Below are 19,039 nucleotides of genomic sequence, written 5' to 3'. Positions count from 1 at the left end.
GCTTAATTAGCCAGGAATAACATAATCACTGAATCTTAGTGACACAGGGACCTCAGAAGTCATTTAGTCCACCCTCCAAGATAATGAACACAGTAATCACCTCCACAACACCCACTGACAGTTGTCATCTAGCCTCTGCTAGGATACTTCCAGGAATGGGGAGTTCACTACCTCACAAACCTGCGTTGCCTGAAAGCTTTATTTGAAATATCTTGCGTAGCCAGAGCAAGATAAACTATATCTCCCTGTATCATGCATCTACTGGTGCCAGTTCTGACTGAAGAACTGTAAACAATTCCTGCATTAGTGTATTTAACAGATGCTGACCAGGCCTGTGCCATGAGCCAAGCACTGTAATACACAAGGATCTGGAGACACAAGAGCCAGTCTGCTCTCAGGGCCAGGCCACAGTCCAGAGGACGAGACAGAAGTGAGCAGACAGGTGTGCCACAGTGTTGCTCACACGGTTACTACAGGAATCTGAGGAGGGGAAGCCAGCCTGGAGGAGGGGACTAACACAGAGAGCTTTCTGGAAGAGGTGACCTGTTAGTTGAGTTCTGCAAGCTGATTAAGTCTCAGCCTGAGGAAGAGTGTGTGTGTGTGTGTATGTGTGTATGTATCTGTGTGTGTGTTTGTGTGTGTGTGTGTGTGTGTGTGTGTGTTCAGAGGATGCAGGGCACCTCCAGGGGGAGGGGGTCCAGGCCTTCATTCACTTAGTCAAATATTTGTGAGCCCACCTAATATGAGCCAAAGAGTGTTTTAGATGCTGAGGATACACAGAGAAGGAAATAAATAGAACACCCAAACTCATGCAGCTTCTATGCCGGTGGAGGATACAGACAACAAATAAGTAGTGGACGACATGGCCAATAAACAAAATAAATAAGAAAATATATAGTATGTCAGGTGATGACAAGTGCAATGGAATAAAATACAAAGCAGGAAAGAGGGGAAGGGTATGTCTGTGGTGGAGGGGTTGATTTTAATAGGGCGTGCCTGGCTGAGCAGAGTGAGCCAGAGAAGTCCAGGGAAAAGCACGTGCTAGCTCTTCTCTTCTCCATGCCCCAACGTCGGCCCTCAACACATCTGACAGCGTCTAGCCTACCTTCCCTCCATCAGCAATTCTCATTCTCAGGCCAAGCCTAAAACATTGTTGATAGGAATGCCATTAAACAGAATAATGAGAAAATAATTGTATCAATAGCATTAAAAAAAAAACCCAAAGTAATCTCAAAAAACAATATCATAAAACCAATGAGCAACTGCAAAAGGAGGCCCTTTTGGAAAAGTGACACTAAATCAAATTCTTTCTTCACTCGTCACTCCTGATCAATCACGACACACAGCCCCACCTGGACCTGGCAAGAGAGCCTCCTGCCCTGAGCCCCTCCAGCCCTGCCTCACCCCCAGGGCCCAGGGGACACACACCTGGAGCCACATCCCCTCAAGAAAGCTGGCGATTCAGAAGGAGAAATAAGCTATAGAAATGGGACATGAGTTACAAAAATTAAATAATGTAAATAAATCAAGTAAGATAAACAAAACAAATGAAATCAGTGGAAAAAGGGACAGAATCAAGGGCAGAACAATTGAAGGGCTGAAAAAAAAAAAGCTTGTCTTTGAAGTGACATTTGTCACAATTTTATTGGCCTTTCTGAGGTAACTAGACAAAATAACATTTTATTTGCAAGTAGTAACCCATTATAATTGCTAAAGAAATTTGGGGGAAAAAAAGAAAATTAACGAGATGCATTAAAAGCATTTTAAATGTCAGTGATTAACAGTGTGGTCCTGAGATAGGGGTCAACAGATCACTGGAAAAAAAAGAAATTCTAAAAACAAACCCTAATACATTTAAGACATTGCAATCGATAAAAGTAGCATTTCCAAACCTTGGAGAGTGGAAAAATCACTCAACAAGTGGTTCTAGAACATATATGGAGGGAAAACACTGTATCTCTATCTTATCAAAATAAAGTCTAAACATTGAAATATAAAAAGAAAACCCAGCAAACATCAGTAGAAAACTCAGGCGGATGGTTACATCCTGTTGGGGGTGAAGGCAGCTTTTTTTCCCCTTATCGTAAGGCTAAAACCTGACACCATAAAGTGAAGGATTGAGAGCTCTCACTACAGAAAGACAACAAAATTCTTTGTATGAAAAATAATCATAAACAAAATCCAAAGGCAAACAACAAACTGGGGGAAATATTGAAAACATACATAAAAGACAAAGTTGGTATTCTCTGCAAATAAAAGATATCTTAAATAATAAAACAAACAACAAATGGATGCACAGAAAAATGTGCCAAGATCATGAAGATGCCACCCATAAATCAATAATTGCAGATGGACAAGGGTATACGCAAAACTGTTCAATCTCATTAGTTTTCAAAATAACTCGAAGTAAAACAATAGTTTCACTTTCCCATTTAGCAACTGGCAAGGATTTTAACAAATGAAAAAATGTATGCTGTATTTGCAAAGATACACAGAAATACTGACTTTGTTATACGAAAATTTATAAGAATTACAAATTTATAAAAACTTTCTGATGGGCAATCTGTCAATAAAGATCAAAAACCGTAAAAATTTGCATGCACATGTACCCACGTTCTTCTACTTTTAGGAAATTTTTTGAAGGAAGCTAACAAGTCTGTGTGTAAAGATTTAGCTAAAAGGAGATAAATGTCAGAGTTACTTGTATGAGGCAGAAATGGTTGGTTATATAATCTGTCAGATTCACACAATGGATGAATGCATAGCGCAGTGGTTCTCAAAGCGTGGTCCCTGGACTAACAACTCCAGAAACATCTGGGAATTTGTTAAAAATGCAAATTCTCTGGCCCTTCCCAGACCTACTGAGTCACGACCTCCTGGGGGTCATGCCCAGCAATCTGTGTTTTAAGAAACATTCCAGGTGATTCCGATGTGTACTACAGTTTGAGAACCTCTTGCTTAGTGTATAATCAGGGTCCCGTGAGGAACTAGATGGGACCCTCAGATTTAGTAGTTTGAAGAGTTTTACAAAAGGGACCATTACAAAAGTAAGTAAACCACAACGGGGTGCAGGATCCCAGGCTGGTGACAGTGGGGTGCATTACCAGCCCTGGAGGGAACGTAACTAGAACCCAGAGAGACGTAGCTGGGTGGGAATGACTGTCTGACTGGAGCAGACAGACAGCAGCTGGGGGGCACTCAAAAATCTCCAATGAAGAAATGCCCTCGCCTTGCTTTCCCCTGTCTCTGATCCTCTGCTGCTGATCTCCACCGGATGAACCCAGAGGAGGCCTCTGCTGTGGTCCACTCCAGTCAGCCCCTGGGCACAGGTGGGATAGAGGGTAGAGGGGGGTTTGGAGGGGCAGTGGAAGACAGGCAACTCATGTAGCCATGGAAAAGGATCGTGCAGAAGAATATTCATAGGGAAGGCATTTATGAATATGAAATTTTTAAAAAGCAGAACATGATCCCTTCTTCATTAAAAAAAAAAAAATATATATATATTTTGTATACACGCCTGCAAATACATAAAAAGAAATCTTTGTGGGATATATACCAAAGTATTAAAAGTAGTTACTTCTAAATCTTGAGATAATGGGTAAGTTCTTGTTACTTGGTTTGTTTTGCTTGTCTATAGTTTCTGCAAGTTCTATAATAAACATGTAAGAAAAAAATTTAAGTTAAAATTCACTTAAAATCATAAATAAAAGAATCTCAAAGAAAACTGGGAAACTAGTATATTTTCCCAATACTTTCATTGTTGATTGTTTATGAATAATAATTACCCATACTGGTCAACATTTATTGCCTTTTTTTTTTTTTACATGAGGAGGACTAGTCCCTAGCCCTGAGCTAACGTCCAATGCCAATACTCAGCCTTTTTTATTTATTTATTTATTTTTTTTTTGCTGAGGAAGATTGGCCCTGGGCTAACATCCGTGCCCATTTTCCTCTACTTTATATGGGATGCCACCACAGCATGGCTTGACACACAGTGCGTTGGTGAGCGCCTGGGATCCCAACCTGTGAGCCCAGGCTGCTGAAGCGGAGCGCGCACACTTAACTGCTGCGCCACCTGGCCAGCCCCCATTTATTGCCTTTTAACTTTAAAAAATTGGGGAAACAATGTGGCTATTGAAAGAAAAACTGTAATGAATAACAATACTAATCAATACCACTTAGTAGACATTTCTTGAGTGACCACCATGAATAAAGTACTGTGCACAAAGTGCTTCCTGACTTATCTCGATCCATGCTCACAAGAAGCTTCAAAGATAAGACCTTAATTACTTCCACTGCATTGATATGAAAACTAAAGCTGTGATACAGGAAGTTACTTGCCTGGGACTTCCCCACCCATCAGTGGGGGAGCAAGGACTCAGACCAGACTAAGGCCAAAATCTGTGCTCTATGGTTTCTGTGGATGTCAGTGAATTTGATTCTGAAAAGAACATATCAATTCCATCCTTATGAAAGAAAACTGTGACAGAGTAAGTCACTGCATAATTTTACATGGTAATTTATTATCTTAAGAGTAGAGCTATGGTTTCATATTTGTATGAGTCAAAATTATTATTTTAATAGTCTACTCAGAGAAAATTTATATGTCAAATATGAAAACATTTTAATTTTTTCTTACTCTGGTCTGAAATAATACAGCCAGAGGAATGAATCTACTGATAAAAAACTTTCTGAGTGTTTGATAGAAGCTACTGGAAAGAATTCATTTTCAACTATGAAATCTCTGGAGTTTACTAAAGACGTTTAATTCAAGCCATTGTACCTGAAGCAATACCTCCCACAACTTTTAATGCATCCTATAAATGTTGACTTATTGTACTTACAGGCTGAATGGTACTTTTTTGTGCACTGCCTCTCCTGTTTGAGTGTAAACTCGTTTGAAGTAAAGATGCATATTTTATTAGCATTGTTTCCCACTATGCCTAGCACAATGTCCAGGTTTGTGAATGAATGTGTATCAGTCAGGATAGGCTAAATTATGCTGTGGTAACAAATAAACCACCAGAACTCATTGAGTTATCCAAAAAAATTTCTTTTCTGAATCACACTAAACATCAAATCTGGGTTGGTAGGGGAGGTCTGTTTATCAGGAATAGACACTGGTGGAAGCTTCAGCTTGACACATGCTTTCCCAATCACCTCTGTGTGGGAAGAGAATGTGGTAAATGGCCTCATAAATCTCAACGTAGAGGGAATACATATCACTTCCACTCATACTCCATTGGCCAATGCAAGTCATATGACCACACCTAACTTCAAGATGCAGTGAAGTGCAATCCCACCACATGCCCGGAAGATGGAGAGCCAGAAATATCTGACAACAGTACTAAGGGCTGCTAAAAAAGGTTGTGAGAATGAATCGTGAAGTTATTAATTAGTACTCATTAATACATTTACTCACTGATGATGGTCTGCTATGTCAGTTTATCTTTTTTGATACTAACTGAACCAAACACAGAAATAGATAGCTTTATATATCTCCTTGACATTATAGTTGCATTACTGCTGAAATATCTATTACTTTTATTTCATTATGTACGGCAAATTCATATTAATTATACATTTTATTCATTAATTTCATCTTTCCATAGGTACTAGATAAACGAAATAACTACTGATCAATACTGGCCAATAATAAAGTTGAGAGAAGAAAGGAAGGCTGAGGATACCCTATAATTCGTTCCTGCAATTCAGTGAACATCTACTGAGGGCCTGCTCTGGCCCAGATACCAGAGACACCCTGGGAGTACGAAGATGACTAAGAACAAATTCTAGCCTCAGGCTGAGAGAAAGTGCACCAAAATATTAGAGTGTTATAATGAATAATTTTTTCTTTATATGGTAGTTTTTCATGTATTAGACTTTTGTTATCAAGTATTTCTTTTGTAATTTTGTTAAAAAGTAATTTTTTAAAAACATTTCTAATTAACTACCCTTTTTTTCAGAGTTCAAAATTCGTATAATTTACTTTCCCTAATTAAATGTTCTTAAGTACTTAACTGCAGCTGCTAATTTTCTTCCTGTCTAGCTATCATAGGATTCATTCTGGATTCATTGTTTTAAACACAAACAAGAAAGGGACAGGTGAAATGCAGTTCCTTGCCAGTTCAAGTGGCTTCATCCATGAATAAAAGAGCTTATTGAGCATATGCCTTTCCTGTTCATTCATAAATTCACTAGCAGTTACACTTGGGAGATGCGACTGGGCGCACAAGGTGGGCAGGGCCTATCTGAGCGCAGCAAGTCAGTGGTGCAAGGGTTTCCACCAAGTCCATTTCATAAAAGAGGTGTCAACTGTGTCCCATAATAAATGCCTGCCAGCTTCTAGTATCCTGGTGATAACTATCATAGAGAAACAGCAAAACAATAATTTAATACTCAATGAATACAGGAATACAGACCCAATAAATTTATCTAACAGCATGATTAAATTGATCTTCACGTTTACTACATAAAGTATTTAAATAATATATATTTATAATTCTTTTGCCAAAACAACATACAATCTCCATAAACACTGCATAGTAATTTTTAAACTCAAATTTTTTATAACATAGATTTGTTTTTCCCTGTTCACTCTTTTCACTCTACACCTGTTTTCACGTTGTATTTTATCCAGAAAATGTCTCTGAGGAGTTCTAAACCTATTTTGTCCCCAAGGTCTCCTTTGTTCTCCCCACTTCCAGTTACCATGGATCCTAGCCCTCAGGGTATGTTCTCTGTTTATTGTTTATTTAAAACAATTTTATTTCCTTGAAGACATTTTAAAGAGTTGTTAAATTTGATAGCCGTATATTGCATCTTCATAAGGACATCTACTTCTATGTGCAGTTTCATAATATGAGAACTTTTCTATATGTTATTTCATTTGGTAGAGCAAAACACAGGTTGTTATTTTGAAGGCTATGCTACGATTCAGCCAGCCACTCCTGGGCTGTTCTTCAAGAGGTGCATGGACTCACTGCGTGGTTTAAGAGCAAAAGGCAGACTCACCAAGTACTTAAGCCTGGGGTTGCAATCTGTACCCCTTGGAGGAAATCATGCCAAACACAAACTTCACTACCAGGGAGAGGCACCCAGGTGGACTCAGCAGTGTTAGTAATGCTCTAGTTCTGAGGTTATATATCTTCTTTGTGTATATATCAAATGTTATATAATTTTAAAAGAAAACAAAAAGATAATCCCTAACATTTCCACAGAATGCTATTTTTGTTTCACTATGTAAAAAACATTACTCTGCAAAAATGCATCTTAGAACCTACCAATGACAGGACTTGCGGGGGAGAGAGTCCTCCAGCAGGACGCTGTGACCTGGCCTTTGACTGAGCCTCAATTAAGGAACACCACAGCCCGCCTGCTTCCCGCACTCAAACAGAGGGAGTTCTTGAAATTTCTTCTTTTAAATGTTAGGGGTGAAAATTTCATTTCAAATGCACACTAACATTCCCTGATATACACTATTCACTCCTCAAACAAATACACCTAAGGTGTAGAGAAGGACAACATGAAATACTGGTGAAAACCCCCGAGCACTACAATGAGAAAATAACTCAACAACAGTAGGAGGAACTTCCACTGACCTAGGCACACAAGGCGGAAACAATAGAAACAAAACCGGGGAGATTTTACCATCATTAATTCTGTTCTTGAAAGATCAAGTAGGCAAGTACATGAATGAACAAATGAATGAATAAGATTGGCCTTTTGGTATTTAATTAATAAGGATAAATTAGTAGTTATATATCAAATTTTATCCAATAAACAGGAAGTATATCTTCTTTGTAAATGAAGCCTGCTCAAATATATCAAAATATTTGATAAACCATACCACTGGACCACAAAGCAGAAATATTAGAAATTATTAATAAAATTTTAGACATACACACGAAAACACACAATGACTTGGAAAGGTTTTTAACCTTAAATAAGTATTTTGCCACAAAGGGAACAAAACTGTGATTACAGATGCAAGAAAATGAAGAGACAATCATTCATTATTTGCAAACCCAAGAATTGATTTTGAAAATACAATTCGAACTGATATGGGATTCAAGTGGTATATCAGGATTAAAGATATCTCTCCAAAGAGAAATTCTAACAACTGTCAAAAAACAATTAAAATATTGAAAGTAAACATCTTGTTTACCTTAACAACAACAAACATGAACTCTGTACGCATGTACCCGGAAGTACCCTCATAGTAACGAAACAGTAAATAAGAACTATTATTTTTATCTCAATTCTGCATTCTTTACACAAACTCTTGCTAATTCTCACAGCAACTCCACCAGGTGGTTGCTACTGTCCCATTTGGACCTGAGGAAAACAAGGTCAGGACAACAGAGCAAAGTGTCAGAGGCCACACAGGTCATAAGAGAGTCAGGCAGGGAAACTCAGTCTTTCTTCAAAGCCTCTTCAAAGCCTTTCCATCATCCCCTGTACCTTGTTCAGCTGCACAACCCACACAGAGAAAACTGAGAGATGCTGCAGAAGAAACCTGAACTGATTATAGAGTCATCTATGTTCCCAGATGGGAATACTGGATACTAAAAAGAAGTCTTTTTTTCTCAAAATAATGTACAGATTTAATGTAACTCCCACCAAAATCCCAATGGACTTCCTTTTTTAGGGGAGGGGCTTTTTTTGTGGAAATGTTACCCCAAAGTTCATTGATATGCATAAACAGGGAATGTATGCATCTGCCAATCTCTGCACCCATCTTCCAAGCTGTTGAGACAGCAGTAGAAGATTTTAAAAGCCATAAAGCCACAAGAACAAGAAAATACAAGAGAGAAAGACAATAGATGAGAGATAATCCACACGTTTTCGAACAATGGACAATATGGGGGTAAGTGGTTTTAAAAAAAAAAAAAAAAGCAGAGACCAAAGAACTAGTCCAAAGAAAGGGCAGTCAGCAGGGAACAAGCCAATTCACATCACAGAATCACAGAAAGTTCTAGAACTGGAAGGGAAATAAGAGGGGCCAAAACAGGAGAAAGTGTATGTGGTTCAAGTTGGCTTTCACATCGTCTTCCCCACTCCGGCAATCAATAGATAGTTTATTCTCGGAGGAAATTTTGAGAAAAAAGCTCCAGATTACGAGGCGTCAGGCACAGAAAAGGAGAGAGGCCATCAGTGAACTGAGAAGCGCTGACCAGCCTGTTCCAGCTCCCAGAACTCTGGCAATCAAGCTTGAACCCACAGGAAGGAGTCTGGAGGTTTCGTCTCCAGAGAAAATGACCAGCCCATGGAAAATCACCTACAGATACGAGGATTTGAGGGCTCTTCCAAAGAAGGGAGGTCCAGCAACTGATAGACTAAATCTCATTTTTAAATATGACCAGACAGCCAAGGATGACCAGATATTTTTAAAAAGCTTCTAATAGGAAACACAAAGATAAAAACAAACAAACGGGCAGGTAAAAAGAATCTGGAAGAAAGAGAGACATCAAGGAGCAAAAGAAAACTAACAACAACAAAAAAGTGATGTTATGCCCTTATATGACAGAGTTCATCCATGAAACAAGAACAGGAGTCTATAAAAAAGAATAATAAAGAGTAATATAAAGCTCTCAAAAATTAAACATTTACTTCTCCATCATACAATTTTTTTAAACCAGTTGGAATTTTAGTTCCAGATTGTTGTTATGATGTTAACTTCTACCTCTTATTTTAGGACTTTTTGTTCATAGTTATATTAAAATCTCCAAAACATATATTTCAAAACATATTTTGGGCTATCCTTCAGATTATGAGTTTCAATGCTTATAACTGTTTCATGTACATACTTTCTTTTCTTTTTGTTGGCTCTGCATTCTGATGGATTTGAACTTTTCCAGAAACCACGCATTGACAGAATATTTCCTAAGTATTGACTTGTCACAAAGTATATTTCTTTTGTGGCTGTACAAATACCAGTTTGTCCACATGAAGGACTCTAGGCTCACAATCCTGGTGAATCTTGTTCCTTTGTCATCATGCAATTAGTGTGGCAAATGAGCTATTTGATAATACTATTGGGTCTCTTCCATCTTTTTTTTAAATTTAAATGTTTATAGGGCTTTTCTCTTTACCCATGAAATTAAAACATAGTTAGGATATGTATATGTGTGTGTCTTTTTCAATATCCTACATAGGCTTGCGAGGATCTTTTCACCAGAAACCTCAAATCTTTCTTTAGTGCAAGTAGATTTTCTTTTATAGATCTATAAATATTACTGCCTCTCCATCTGCTCCAAATTAGAGTGGATAAGGAGAATAAAGATACGATGCATACCCTAAGTCTATCCTCTCAGTCACTTATCTTGTATAATTCCTATTTATTTATATTTTCACTCTATGTTCTGTGAAATTCCTCAAGTTAGTTTCTAAATCCCCAATTCAATTTTTAGCAGTGTTTAATTGGCATTTATTGCCAATATTGGTGGGGTTCTTTCAGCAATCGAATTTCCCATTTCCTTTTTCATAGCAGCTTACTTTTTTGGCACAATATCCCCCTCAATTCTCATTGAGATTGCTAATTGGGGTGTATCTAAATGTCTCTTCTACTTCTGTAATTAATTTTATGCATTTTCTCTGAACACTCCACATCTTCCCCCACCAATTTGACCTGCTGCTTCTCTTCAAATATCTTCAGTTAAGATTCTTCATTATCTGCTCATATTTACACATGCAAGTGTAAATCAATCATTTTTACAACAACAGGTTTTACCAGGCACTTTCTGTGCACCAGGCACAGTGCAAAATAATGTAAACTCTATGTCATGCAAACCCCAGAATTAATCCTTTGACATAAATGTTATTATGCTCCCTGACTGTCACCTGGAGTTGAAAAGAGGCAGGTGGCTGTGCCAAGTCAGGGATTCTGTCCAAATGACGGAGATCTTTCAGCCCCTTGACCCCACTCACTCCTCCAGCCTCTGCTCTGGACATGGGGACATCTGTGCAGTCAGAGCTGTAGGTGCCTGGAGGAAGTCAGGAAGGAGCACACGAACCGATTCTTGTTTTTCTTTTTTCTGTATTTGTTGTGTGAGCGCAGAGTCAGTGGAGGTCTGCTTCCTTCTACTGCCCAGGTAAGAGCCAGCGGCAGCCCATGCCCACTGCACCTAGCAAGCCAGCCGTCAAGTGAAGTCTAGGGGTGAGGCCACAGGAGTGAGGGTGGGGGTGCAGGGGGTCAGACGCTGCGGTTCTTCATCACCTCCTCCCCACCCCTGCCCCTCTAACCTCAGCGGCTCAGGGCCAGGATTTTGAGGGGTCGCCTGGAACACTCATCTTCTCAGGACACCCTGCTTTGCCTATACTGGGTTGAGGATCACAAAGCACTTACTGGTTTCTTGGTCTTTCTGACCTCATCTTTCAAGTGTTGGTTCAGTGATGGTATCAGTCCATGTTAAAAAAAAAAAATCTATGTGAAATCAATTGTTAACATTATTAAGCGGTGTTATGGACAGTGGAACTAAAAGCTTAGGTCTGGGAGTTAGATAACCTTGATTTAAATCCCAGCTTCACAAATTACTATGTGAACTTGAGTAAGATATTTCGCTTCTCTAAATATTTCCTTTTCTGTAAATTAGTGATAATAATAAGGTTATTGGGCAGAATAATGAGATAAGGCATTTAAAGCATTTAGCCCAGTGCCTGGTTTGCAGTAAACACAACAAATGTTAGTTATCATCATTTTTGACTGTAAAATCTCTAGAGTCAGTGATACTGCAAGTATATCTAAGACCATCACAATGATTTTGAATTATCTGAATTCTAGCTTTGGGGTGGGGAGAGGGGAAAAGGTATAAATAATAGAAAATTAAGAGCAAAATCATCATTATTTGCAAGTGATATGACATATAAAGTCTAAACAACTCTATTGTATGAGTGCTTTTGTATATAAAAATATCTGAAAGAAATTTTGAAGGATATACCTATAGATTTGTTTACTTTTTTTTTTTTACTTTTTATTTTTAAATAATTTAGACTTACAGGAAAGTTGCAAAAATAGAACAGAGTTCTAGCTTATCTGCCACCTAGCATCTCCTAATGTTAACATCATACATTATTACCATGATGCATTTTTTAAAACTAAGTAGTTGTGAAATTCTATGAACTAGAGACTTTATTTGCACATTTTGCTGTCCTTTTTCTATTCCAGGATCCAATCTAGGATCCCACGTTGTACTTGTCATGTCTCCTTGGTCTCCTCCAATCTATGACCATCCCTCTGTCTTTCATTGTCTTTCATGACTTTAACACTTTTCAAAAGTTCTGGTCAGTTATCTTGTAGAATATCCCTCAATTTGGGTTTGTCTAACATTTTCTCATGATTGGATTGAGGTTGTGTGTTTTGCACAAGAATACACAGAAGTGACATCGTGCAAATATTGTGTTTCTCCACAAACTTTACCTTCGAATTTTAGCATCCATCCACAGATATTACCTGACATAATTATTACTGGGGTGTTGTAATGGTGATTTTCTATGTCCTTAATTTCTTTTGTATTTATCAACTGGAATTCTTCTGTAAGAAAGAGCTGTCCCTACATGTTCGAGACCCTCGGAATTTCAGCGTTGGAGGAGACTTCAGAGTCTCTGAGACCTCAGATGCCAGCAGTGCAGGCATCACCTGAGAGCTTGTTAGAAATGCAGCATCTCAGGCCCCACCCAGGACCTACTGGATCAGAATCTGCATTTTAACAAGATTCCTGAGTGATTTGTGTGCTTCAAAGCTCATCTTAGCTCCACGTTTATTCTTAGGCAAGCTGCTTAACCTCCCTAAACTTCGGTTTTCGCATTTGTAAATTGAAGGAAATAGTAACTAACTTTAAGGATAACAGTGAAGACAAGAGATAATACATGGAAAGCACCTGGTGAACTAAGCTGGCATGTGACGGACATAGAGACGTGGGTACAGATGTGACCCAGCTGTTGCGAGTGCTGTCAGCACACGCCTTCAGCTGTGCCTTCAGCCCCTGCAGGGTCAGCCTCAGTGTCAGAGAGCTGCCTCACCCAAGATCATGCCCTTCCAAGGGTAACCCATACGCAAAGACAGATAGAGAGGCCCAGCCATTCTGGCCCCACACAGAACGACCCTGATGACCACTTCAGCTCCAGAGGCACTCTCTGCTAAACATCCCAAACACCCAGCTCCATCTCAAAGCCCATTTCCAGGAGAACCCAAACTGCCACATGATACAAAACAGGTTCTCAAGAGTTGGGAACAATTGTCATGAATATGATTGCTGTGCCTTTTGGGGATAATCTTTGCATACTGTCCGTATCACTAAATATGCATTGACTCAAACACGCATTAAGAAGCTATTATACTTCTGGCACAGTAATAGGTAGAGCGATGTCGAGTTTAGCACAACAATGCTTGCTGTCAAGTAGGGAAGACTGAAAACTAAACAAGATTGTGCAATTAACCCAAACACCATTTTGGCAAGACTACTGTGGGCAGTGGCCAGTCCCTCCTCAATCCTAAGTCTCTTCATAGTCACATCCCAATACAGCTCCATCCAGGGCCATCGCTGGAGAACCCTGGAGTCAGGAAGCAGAGTGTCACCACTTGCTTTCTAACAGAAAAAGACACAACTTGATTTTAAACTAAAGAAACCCAATGTTTCCTGAACAACTCTTTGCTTACCATTGATACAAAAAACTCCACAGATAAGTGTCAGCAAGTTCTGCACATCCAAGTCATTGAGAACATGAAAGTGAGTTTTACAGCTCTGCTCTTAAAAGTACTTTAAATATTTCTCTATACCTTCATTTCAGCTGTTCTGCAATAACAAAAGAAAAACTGCATTGTGCTTCTATTGCACAGGAATGTGCCCCGAAAGCCAAATGAAATCCTGTTTCCTCAAACAAAGGGAAAATGCACTCTATGTGCCATTTCAACTGGCTGAAATAGTGTTGAGCTCAATTACTTATTCTGATGAAAGATCTCTTAGCCTGAAGTGTTGTTAAAAAAAAAAAACAACACATGATTAAATCTGTATTTCCATTAGAAAAATCAGAAGCACATTAAAATGTTTGCCTGGGTGCTACCTATTATTCTTTAGCTTTGGCTTTGAAAGCTTAGTAAAGGTTTCCTTGAATGACAGACAACTTGAACGGTCTTTCACAAAAATTTTAAAAGTACAAAATTTCCATTACCCACTCCTGGCCAGAGGCAAGTTCCTCAAGGGGTACACAATTGTACTACACACAAAGGAGCCTTAAAATAGGCTTTAGAAGCAATAAGACCCCCTGAAGTGCCAAATAACCCAGTTCTTCTGTCCCAATTTGATGGTCTCTATGACTCGCTCACCTTCTCCGTCTTCATTTTCGCACGTCCGTATGTGCTGAATTACATGCACCACTCTCTACTGGGCAGCGGAAGCACAGGAGGAGCGCGGCCCGTGTGTGGACGTGGGCATGGCCAGTGTCCTGCTGCCACTGGCAGCTGGTGTGCCCACTCGTCTTCCTTGTCCATAAACGACTGGAGTGGTCATACCCTGAGAGGGCTGGTCCATTACACATCCTCCATTCCTCTGCTTCAGAAGCTTCTCTCTTTAAAAACATGCCAGCTTCCTGTTGGGCTAATTCCTGCTCTAGAACCACCAGGCGAACATGACACCTTCCATGGGCTAAATCCTGCTCTAGAACCACCAGGCGAATATGACACCTTCCATGGGCTAAATCCTGCTCTAGAACCACCAGGCGAATACATTCGCAGGAGTTCAGAGCTGTTACAATGATGCTTGGGCAACTTATTAAGGCTCTAATTTCTAGGTTCATATATAAATGCTCCATTCCCCTTTTTTTCACCTGTTAAGGCTTATTTATTTCATTATTTATTATTAATTTAAAAGTTTATACATTGCCTTAGAGCCAAAAATACTTTAGTGATGACATAAATACATATAATCTAGTGGTTCACAACCATGGCCAGTTTTGCTTTCCAGGGGACATTTGGAAAAGCCTGGAGACACTGTTACTGGTTAAAACTTGGGGGTGAGTGGGGCTGCTACGAGTGGGCAGAGGCCAGAGATGCTGCTAAACATCCTACAAAGCACAGGGACGACCCCCACAAGAAAGGATTATCTGGCCAAGAATGTCAATAGTGCTGAGGTAGAGAAACCCTAAATCCAATAACACAGAAAATTAAGTGGAAAAGGAGAAAGCAAAAATTAGAAGCAGGATGGTAAAATTCAGAGGCAAGCATTCTGCTGTAAATTGACCAGAGATTTGGCTCTGAGTTTCCTGTCAGCCAAACCAAAGAGGGAAATATCATATGGTAGAGAAAAGAGTGACCATAAGATAAAACTAACCACCGCCCACCCAGGGGAAGTTTCTCCTGGCCCACAAGCCTGATAGAATTCTTCCTCAGGCCAGCATCAAGGTGATGGAGGGTGACGGAGAGGACCACATCTTCCATCATAAAGGCCCCAAATGATGAATCCAGGTGTGGTTTCAGTGTGGCTAGTTCTCGCAGTTTCCCACAGTGCAAGGACAGGGCCAAACCAACGCAAGCACCAAAAGATCAAAACTGGTGGACTCGAGTCTGCTTCTGCTCTGTTTTCTTTTGCTCTGTTCTGCCCTGGGAGTAACATGCAAAACATACAGAGTGCTGCATAGACCACAGCTCTTTCAGAAAATGTTTCATGTGCTCTGTTTCTCACAGCCACACCCCAATAACACTTGGGCAACAGAGAATTTGAAGTTATCACCTGTGGCGATGAATTAGAGCAGATAAGACTTTTCAATTAAGGGAAGAAGCATATTCTCTAACTTCCACAGCAAGAAGACATGCATCCATTGCATCTAGAAGCTGTTCATGAGATATAAGAAAAAAGGAGAAGGCAGAACAGTTCTTGATTTTACCAGTGACACACTCTCTCAACTGTATTAAGGGGCCATATGAACTAGATTGAGTTCACACAGCTTAACCCATAATCCAATCAATCCAGATCTTAAGATTCAAAGGCCAAGGAAAAATTACTTAAAAAGCATAAGATAAATCCTATTAAGAGAACTAGTAATTTATTTTGGAAAAATGTAAAATATCTACTTTATACCATGCATCAAAAATATAGCTCATATATTTAAAATTCAAATGTTAAAAAATAAAACCAAGAAATAATTAAAAGGACATGTGTGAAGATTATTTACGTCTAAATTCATAGGTCATCCATCCATCTATTCTTAGAAAGAAGGTATTTTAAGGGTAAAATCATAGCAAGAAAATATTAAGTAAAAGATTGCTAATTTTACTAAGTAAAATTTAATTGCATGGGGTTTTGAACATCAGAAGTGCCATAAAACGTAGCACTCAGATTTTGGTGTCTAATTCCACTCTCCAATAAAAGCAACCAGAGCTCCTTGGAGAAATCCCAGATTCTAGGACTGAAACAGGAAATATGCAAGACAATCCTGGGTACATTTTGTAGTGCCAGGAAGTAAGGAAGTGCTCCACAAAACAAAATAAAAAAACTCCACACAACGACGGGGATGTGTCAGAAGGACACAGGAGTCAACTGCAAGAGCTCCCAATGGCCGACGCTGGAACTATTTCAGGAACAAAATAAATAATGTATCATTAGATTATAACGAAGTATAAAATAAACACTCATGAGTCCATACTGACATAAATAAATGACTGAATAAACTAATAGTGGAGGAGAAGAGACAATCTCCTGTGGGGAAGAATTATAAATAGTTTATGCGGATACTCTGCCCTCAAGGAGATGGAGCACAGTCCCTACTCTTACGTGTGAGCCGCACACAGTGACTTCCTTCCAAAGAGCACTGTGTGGAAAGGGGAACAGAGAGGAACCTTACGGTGGAGAAACCTGACAAACACCACCTCAGCCAGGTGGGCAAGGTCTACATCAACAGTGACGAGTCTCACTGACAGCATGTACCCTTGATGTGATGGGATGAAATGGCACCTTAGCTCTGAGTCCTTCCTCCTCAAAACACACAACCCCAGGCTAATCGTGGGAAAAAAATCCCAATAGAGGAACAGGCTACAAACACCCAACCAGCACTCCTCAAAACCGTCAAAGTCATCAAAAACAAGGAAAGTCTGAGAACCTGTCACAGCCAAGAGAAGCCAAAGAAAACATGATGACTAAAATGTAATTGGCTATCCTGGAGAGAATCCTGGAACAGAAAAAGGATATTAGGTAAAAATTAAAGAAATCTGAAAGTATGGACTTTAGTTACTAATATATAAATATGGGTTAATTAATTGTAACAAATATGCCATATTAATATTAGATGTTAATAGTAGGGGAAAGTGGATGTGAGATATATGGGGATTCTCTGTAACACCTCAATTTTTCTGTAAAACTGAAACTGTTGTAAAATTAAAAGTCTATTTTTGAAAATGCCATAATCGCTCAAAAAGTTAAACACAGAATTACCAGAGGACTCAGCAAGTCCACTCCTAAATTTATACCCAAAAGTAGTAAAACCAAATACATGTTCATAGCAGCATTATCCACAATAGCCAAAAGGTAGTGGAAACAGCCCACACGTCCATCAACTGATGAAGGGATAAACAAATTTCGATGTCATTCAGCCACAAAAAGAACTGAAGTGCTGACACATGCTACGGCTACAACGTGGATGAACCTCAGAATCATTATGCTAAGTGAACGAGGCCAGACACAAAAGAGCACACATTTAATAACAGATGTGCACAAAGATTTATCTAGAAGGAAGATTATCTCATCATTATTAAAATAGTGAAAATTGGTAAGAACCTATAAATGCCCAACAACAGGAGTTTGGTTAAATAAATTGGAGTATACCTCTATCTAAGAAACAACAAAATAGTGTCAAAATAATCTTTATTTGGAGATGTTATTGCAGTAAATTGTGGAGAGAAAAAAGGAGTTACAATAGGTTAAAATATGTGTGTGCACGCATGTGTATTCATGTGGTGATAGAAAAAACACTGTGAGGTCTTTACCTTAATTTTCTATAATGAATATGGATCTCTATAGACAGAGAAAAAAGAAAAATATTATTTAAAAATAACAAAAGCTTTAAACAATGTCCTATTATCCTAACAGATTTTTGCACTCGGTGATGCATTTACCTAAGGCCTTCCTGCTCCTAAAGCTGAGCTGTGGTCAGGAAACTGGCGTAAAACGTGTCAGGAACTAAAGAAGCAAACCATTTGGGTGTCGCAGATAGCACACTGAGAGCTTGAAGAATGCGGGACTAGGGGGCTCCCTTTTAGACAATAGGATAGGCCACACTGCGCATATGCAGCCCTGGGACCATGGCTTCTTGGGGTTGATGAGGATAAATAAACCGCCCCTCAGAGTGTTTCTGAACACTTCTGATGGCACAAGGTCTTCACGTGCTCCTCTATTTACTTTGTAGATTAACGGGGCTAGGTAAGGCAAAGTTACTAATACCTAATCAGAAAGGGATTTGAGGTCTACAATATTTAAATGAATGAGCTGTCCTTAGATTAGAAAGCTGATAAAATTTTTTAAATTCAGAAGCATTTTCCTTGAGTTATAAAGCTGGTAAGAAATAAAAAGTTAAACTATCCACCAGATCTGGGCTTGCCGGGAAGCGATTGTTGCTATCAGACAAACACTGCAGCTCCAGAACTCAAGTATGTTTTGTGTTTCTGAAAGCAGTAGGAAGTTTTTAGAAAGATTTATTTTGCTAAGAAACAGTGGCTCCCTTTTCAAATTCTGATTCACATGTCCTGTCACTAACCTGGTCATTGTTTTGCCGGGTGGGGTCGTGAGGATGCATGTGTGTTTACGCTCATTAATAGTTCTTTTCAAACTAGGAACTAGAAGACAAACCTCAAGGTGGAGTGGATAAATCTTAATTTATGGAGAAAGAAAAGGCGAAATCCCTGATTTAAGCTTCAGAGCTCTTCGGAGAGCTATCGGTCTCCCACTGAATCTGACACTCGGTCGTTTCTTCTCAGCCTGTGTGCCGAGCAGCCTCAGGACACCTATGTGTAGGTTAAGATGAGGGTAAAATGGCCACTGGCTAGTAATAGTGA

This window comes from Diceros bicornis, chromosome 41, assembly GCF_020826845.1.
Source record: "Diceros bicornis minor isolate mBicDic1 chromosome 41, mDicBic1.mat.cur, whole genome shotgun sequence".
Taxonomy (NCBI): domain Eukaryota; kingdom Metazoa; phylum Chordata; class Mammalia; order Perissodactyla; family Rhinocerotidae; genus Diceros; species Diceros bicornis.
The sequence above is the reverse complement of the archived record's forward strand: the minus strand, read 5'-3'. Positions refer to the sequence as shown.